Consider the following 7,493-nt stretch of genomic DNA (forward strand, 5'->3'; position numbering starts at 1 on the left):
TATCTTTTTGTCTTACTATAGCCTCAAATGGTAGAGGCAGAGGTGTTGTACCTATGATACATTCCTGAAGTTTCCCAGCAGCCTGATGGTGAACCACACCCGGAACTCACACTGAGACACAGCTTTACACGTCAAGCAAACATGTTCTGTGCATCACACAGAAAAACCCCTGACTGTGTGTAGGGAGGACGGAAAGCAAACAAATTCTGTTTTCACTCATTTACACATTACGTTACCATAAGTTTTACCCTTTCCAAATAATATACAGATGGAAAATTAGGCAACATGCTGCTGTAAATCACAGTTAGGGCTGCGGTGGTGGCAGAAGAAAACAGTTAAGGGATTCACTTTTCTTCCAAGAAAATCTTACTTTGCAAATCCATCTGAATCACCGCCAAAGGATTACTTCTTATCTGGCTGTAATAAATGCTCTTTCCACCAGTCTTGAATGTAAAAATACACCCTCTCGTTGAACTAAAAAGTACCGTCCACTCCAAGGTCAGCCGTGTTGCCCAGCTTTGCAATCGGCTCTGCAGCTTGTGTTTTCATGGGGGAAATAGGTGAGCTGACCCGGATGTAGTTCCGGCTTTCACGTTTCCTGCCTGAGTGGTTTCGAAATGAGTTTGAACTTTAAGGTTCAGGTCTTTATGGCCTCCCTGGTGGCACCCATTTATGGATTGGCGAAAAAGACACGAAGGTGTTCTGTTCACTAGGATGCGGGAAAGACTTTTAAAGGAAATGACAGAGGCAATGTTACAATGTATGATCCCTGGGTCTCCCCACAGGAAGTTCTGCTGAGAGCCTAAATCATTTGTGTTAGAATGATGAGTGAGGAAGGAAGTGGTACAAGTCGGATGCCCTGAGCCTACCGCCAGCATTGCTGTCACACAGCTCCAGGTTGTAGGCCTCTTCCAGATGGGCCTAGAGTCCCCAGACTCACAAGGGCAGCTTGCCGCCAGCCTGCCATGCCTAAAATGCGTAAGAATCGTGCTGCAGGGCTATATGTGTCTATGCATATACCAGAGTTCGTTTCTCGCTTTGCATCATTCCCGTCCACTAAATGTAGACACTTTGCAGTATTAAGAAGGCAAGAAGCCTCAGAATTTCAAAAAGGAGCCTTGTAAGGGATGAATCAGATTGGGAAAACAGTGGAAAAAGGAAAAAAAAAAAATACAAGCTAAGTGAAACTACTCATGTTATCATTTGGGGATTTAGGAACAGGTATAAAAATGGTGCCAATAATCCAGAACAGTCTATAAAGAGACAGCATAGTTGGCATTTCACGTGACAAAAATGGAAAATTAAGGTAATTGTCCCTGAGTGCATTACATCATAAAATTGTGAGCTATGGCACCTCCAACGGGATGATTACTTCTTGAAGGACACAGCTGTTTGGTCCCACTTAGAGCTGAAGTTGTAAAGAGGCTGGAAACTTAAGTGCGTTTTTTTTTCCCCCCTTTCAGTCTAAAAATGGTTCGGGTTGCACATTTGACTTGGCAGATAAGATTAATGACGTTGATTTTAGATTTACCTTTTGGGAAACAAAAAGAATCCATGCATTCCCAAAAAGACTACACCAATTATTCTGGAATATTTAAAGATATGAAAAGATTTTTAAGGTGGAAAGATCTTAGAGTTTTAGAAACTCCTATTCAGCAGAGCCAGAGCAGTAACTCCTTCTTGTTATCAACCATTTTTTGGAGCAAATTGAAGTTTACTTTCATGTATTTTCAAGCTTCACTGAAAGATATTGTGGGGTTTGGCTAAGGATACAGACAGGAGTTTGCCAATCAGATATTCTTCTTAATGGAGATACTCAGCCTTGCTTGTTTGCTTGCTTTCTAGTAACTTAACTGTAACATATGTACAGTTATATGCCAAGCAACAGAATATTGCCAACACCCACAAGTACCTCTTGTGCCCCCTTCCAATCACTAATACCACCTCCTCCCTCAATATTAACGAAATTTCCAGCACTATAGATGAGTTTCATCTGTTGTAGATTTTATATAAATGTAATTCTCGTAATTTTTGTATTTGACTCCTGTTGTGCTACAGTTTGTGGGTGAAGTCTATGTTGTTCTATCAACAGTAGTTTGTTTTCTTGTTAGATACTGTGCCATTTTATGAATATGCCACAGTTCTTTTGTCCAACTCTGCTGTTGATAGATGTTGGGTTATTTTCAGTCATTTAGCACAAAAAATGCTGCTATGGATTTCCTTAGGTACAACTTAGGGTAATGAAATGTATTTCTCTTGAGTCAATATTAGGGATGGATATTTTGGTCATGATGATTCTGTATATTCAGCCTTGGTAGATACTGCCAAACAGTCTTTCAGCATGGATATAAAATTTACACTCCTACTAGCAGAGTGGGAGAGTTCCAGTTTCTCCATATGCTGTCAGCACTCGGTATCTTCTTTGTTTTAGCCGTTTTGATGCTGTGCAGTGAAAGGTGCTTCTTTATTTTTATTGTTAATTTTTTAATTTATTTCTTTCTGGGAGGGAGACCACTGAACAGATGCCCAGAGTGGGCAGGGCAGGAAGCCTGGGGCCAGTTCCTGAAAATGTCACCCTTAGCAGACACGGGCCACGTCACCCAGAAAGAATGTATGAAGTGGGTACGGAGCTGGGCACTTGTGCAGCAGGGGTGTGTGATACAGGAAGGCGATGAAATCCATGCAGTTAAGCAGGTAACTAAGGGAGGCATGCTGAGGTCAGAGGTGCAGCAGGCACCACAAGAAGTAGGTGGGGTTATGGAAGACACTCCCACCTGAATGTTAAAACCTTAGTGATGCCTCTCAGCTACTCCTGCTCCTTCATCCAGACACCTTGCACCTGCCGTGACTCTGTGTCCTGGAAGGTCTGTCTGTGCTCTAGCAGTCCAGTAAGCACTGCTGCTGAGTCCATGAATATAGGCTCCATTCTGCATCGATGATGTGGGTCTCCCACTCCAGGCTGGAGATGACAGTGGCCTGGCATCAGCTGTTCAGCAGCAACCGATCGGCCAGCTCCCTGTAGAGGTGGTCTCTGAAGGAGAACACACAAGGGTTGCCATAAACCAGGTGTAGGGAGCCCAACAGTTTCCACCCCCCAATAGATCTTGGCCTTTTTTCACTGGTGGGAGAATTTCTCATTGAATTTTCTGAAAGCTTATAACTGTCAGTGAAAAATTTATGCTTGTCCACCTGGGCAATGATCTCCTTGAAGAGTTGACACCATTTGAGACCTACCATGTGTCACATCACCTTGTCCATGAAGCTGAAGGAAGTGTTGGTAAGGAGGGCCACCTGTTTCCCATGGGCCACCAGGCTGCTCAAGGTGGCAAAGATTTCCTCCTCTCTCAGGAGGAACTTCTCCATGTCTCGCTGGATCCACTGGTATATGAGACCCTTTGTGGCACATCTCAACCAACATGTATCACATCCTTGTAGAGGCCCACTTGGACAAACTCCATGTCATGGGCCAGATAGTGGTCCACCAGGCAGGAGAGCAATGCTATCTCTGGCAACAGGAAGATGTCCGTGAACTACTGGATGGAGGGACTTTTGCTCTAGAAGCCACCGATCTGCTGCAGTGGAGTGTGCTCGATGCTCCCATATAGATCAGTCACTTCCTGGTCCTGCTCAATTAGAGGCCCCTGTAAGTAATCCCCAGTTGCACATAATGGAAGGCCTCTGTCTTTATCTGGAGGCCCCTATGAATGTCTTGGAGTATGCAGATAGCAAGTTGGAGTAGTAGTCATCCCTTTGAATCCCCCTTGGGTATTTGTGCTCAAGCAGGATGTCATGGTGTGGCACTGAACATCCCCCATTGTAGTGCATCTGTGTGCTACGCCAGCATATAGTCAGAGTTGAAGCTATACATCTCAGCATCACTCAGGCTCATCTTGTTATTGGTGTAGATGCCTGCTGGTTTCAGGAGACTGAAGACCTGGGGGGTTAGGAGTGGGAGGGGGGTGCAAAAGGTTATGCATCAGTCTCTGTATGTCCTGGTAAAGAACCTACAAGTGTGTGTCAAGCTTGATGCTGCTGGCAGGCGCAGAGCATGGCCTGCCCAGACAGAGGTCTCTGGAGTGAGGAGGCTGCAGCCATGGCTGAAGGCAAGGAGAAGGCAGCTGGAGGCCCTCTATGGCCTCTACACAGCAGATAGTGTCAGCAGGTGCCAAAACCCCACACCCGGCATGCCTGCTCAGAGCCAAATGGGCTGCCTCTTGGGTGGGTGGATAGGCCAGTCCACCTCTCTAGCTGCGAGTATAACTCTGCATTTGAAATAAGTGATGCGGGTAAACATCCTTCCTTATATTTATTAACCATTTGGTTATGATCTTTATCAAAGTGATTTTTCTTTTGACCCTTTTTTTTTTAGATTTATAGAAGTTTATATGAGTTTTCTTTGGTAAAATGTACTGCAAGTATTTTTCTCCACTTGATGTCTTGCTTTTTTTTTTTTATTGCTGTATTTTAGTGAAATGAAATACTTAATTTTTAATGTAACTCTCATTTATTTTCCTTATGGGTAAACTTTCTGTCCTGTTTAGGAAATCATTACTTATTCCTGAAGACATAAATTTTTTTTAAATGATTTTATTTATTTATTTGACAGAGAGAGACACAGCAAGAGAGGGAACACAAGCAGGGGGAGTGAGAGAGGGAGAAGCAGGCCTCCCGCGGAGCAGGGAGCCCGATGTGGGACTCGATCCCAGGACCCTGGGATCATGACCTGAGCCGAAGGCAGACACTTAACGACTGAGCCACCCAGGCGCCCCTGAAGTCATAAATTTACTCTTCTATGTTCTCCTCAATTAGCTGTATGTTTTTCAATAAGTGATTTTTTTTCAAGAGAAGAAACAACTTGATAATAATAAAAGGATTATTATCACTAAAATCTGATATAATATGCAATTAATTTCCTTCATAAATTAAAAAAATCACTTGGTAATCTTTAGTAATGAAGAAATGTTGACAGAAAATTGCAAATACAGGGGATATTCACTGGGGATAAAATAAATTATTTAATGAAGTATGCTTCTACACTGAGAGTACTTTGGGGAAAATAAGTTGTATACCTTACTGCATTTCTGAGTAATCAAAGATTTAAAGATCATCGTAAAATACTAGAAGGATTTTATGGTAGACTTTACAATGAAGTAGGGATCACTATATCAAAAACTAATGTATGGTGACTAACATAACATAATAAAATAAAAATTAGAAAAAAATAGACTATATAATTTTTAAATATGTGAATAAATCTTACAAATCTGCAATACTTTTCATTTTCACATTGTTTAAAGAAAATCAGGAAATGGATTTGCAAAAAATGTACAGAAAAGACTCCTACATTATAAAAGCTCACTAGTCAATTTGAAAAACAAAGATCTCCATTTCGAGTAAATAGAATGGGGCATATATGTTCAAGGATTACAATATGTACTTCACAGGAAGAAAAAAACAAACGGCCCAAACTACATGAACATATGTACCACTTGACATACAATGAAAGACCTTCATACTGATTCAAGGAAATACTCTGTGTGCGTGTGCGTGTGCGTGTGTGCGCGCGCACGCGTGCATGCACTCATGCATGCACAGGCGTGCATGACCCTGCATGTGTGTGAATGCTGAAACTACTAAGAAATGGTTTTCTATACTATGGACAGAAATTTAAACATTCCTAGAGTGCCCTTTGTCAATAACTATCAAAACTGAAAACTCACATACCTTTAACCCAACAATTCCATCTTCAGTAGATTATTCTATGATCATACTTCCATGGGAAGTTATAAAAAACAATTTTGAAGGCAGCATTCTTAGCAGTAGAAAAATATGTACTTAATGGCATAATACATTCATATATTTATTTTTATACCAGGAAATAGACCCAAGACAGTTTAAGTCGTTACAGGAAAAAATTGCATAACTATGTTTATTTGATTGACTTTGTATCAAAAATACAATTGTTCCCGAAACATTTTTGGACACATATATAAGAAACCAGTAACGAGGATATTTTTGGAGGCTGATGGTGTTTGGAATCTCTTACTTTTCATTTTAAAATTTTTTATGTGTTTTGGTATTTTTATATAAGCGTATATTTTTATAATGAAAAAGAAAGGAATGATTTCTCTGAATTTTAAAATTTTTAAATTTAAAAATTGAATCCTTCTACACTAAATGTGCTTAGTTACTATGCTGTTTTTGTAACTGAGTTGTATAAAAATTACAATGTTTTCTTTTAAAAAATGTGGAATTGCCAAAGCTAAGCACACAATACCTGATGCCATAGAGTTGGCGAAAAAAGAAAAAGTAGTGAATTAAGAACTAGAAAACAAACAATACTACTTCTGAATCTATTTGATTTCAATTCCATGCTTTATCATCTACAATTGCCATGTCAATGATGTCACTGATCTCTTTTCATTTTCTTTTTCTATTCAGTTTTATTAAGACCATTTTCCTGTATATTGTATTTATCTACTGGATTAAATGGAAGTATAATAAAGCATTTTATTTTATTTTTATAACCATTCTTATCTGATCTCAACTATCTGTAGGCAATTGTACCGAGAAATAGCAGGGCTAAATTCATACCCTGAGTTACATATTCATGAGTCTTTTGGTTCTACTCTCTATGTTCAGTAAGACCTGAAATTGTCTTCAAAATTATTCTTACTTAGAGGTGTTTTCTTGGACAAGTTTTCCCAATTTCTCTGACCTTGGAGGCATCTACTGGTCAGCAAGGTTTCCCCTGATCCCAAAGCCCAGAATAGTGCCCATCTGTCAAGACACCTCTAGTTTGCTGTTACACTACCATAATAAGACCAACTACTTAATGGTAATCCCTGGGTGCTTCCAGCCAGTCTTGATAGCATTGCTGTCACAGGACAGGTCCTGTTTGTTTTTTTTTTAATTGTTGTGATTTTGACTTTTAGATTTCACATATAAGTGAAATCATAAGGCGTTTGTCTTTCTCTGACTTCCTTCAGTTAGCATAATGCCCTCATCCATATTGTTGCAAATGATAGGATTTCCTACATTTTTTTAATGGCTAAATAATACCCCAGTTGTGTGTGTGTGTGTGTGTGTGTGTGTGTGTGTGTGTGTGTGTGTGTGTCACATTTTCTTAATCCATTCAACCATTCAATGGAAATTTAGGTTGTTTCCCTGTCTTGGCTATTGTAAATAATTCTGCGATGAACATGGAGATGCAGAAATCATTTCACCTTAGTGTTTTTATTTCCTTTGGATAAATATCTAGAAGTAGAATTGTTGGATCATATGGCAGTTCAATTTTGAGGTTTTTTTGAAGAACCTTATTTCTGTTTTCCCTTGTGGCTGCACCAATTTACATTCCCACCAACAGTGCAAAAAGATTCCTTTTTCTCCACATCCTCACCAACAGTTGATCTTTCTTGTCTTTTTGATAATAGCCATTCTAACACGTGTGAGGTGATACCTCATTGTGGTTTTGGTTTTTTTTTTTTTCCCCC

The 7,493-nt window shown here is 40.0% G+C and overlaps 1 pseudogene; it reads right to left on the reverse strand.

Annotated features, from left to right (window-relative positions):
- Positions 1-2,982: 2,982 nt before the first annotated feature.
- LOC112825291 (5'-nucleotidase domain-containing protein 2 pseudogene) lies at positions 2,983-5,108 on the reverse strand (annotated as a pseudogene).
- Between the last annotated feature and the right edge of the window lie 2,385 nt (positions 5,109-7,493).

Source organism: Callorhinus ursinus, unplaced genomic scaffold, assembly GCF_003265705.2.
Source record: "Callorhinus ursinus isolate GAN/ISIS: 27379988/994484 unplaced genomic scaffold, GSC_fseal_2.0 scaffold12, whole genome shotgun sequence".
In the NCBI taxonomy this organism is placed as follows: domain Eukaryota; kingdom Metazoa; phylum Chordata; class Mammalia; order Carnivora; family Otariidae; genus Callorhinus; species Callorhinus ursinus.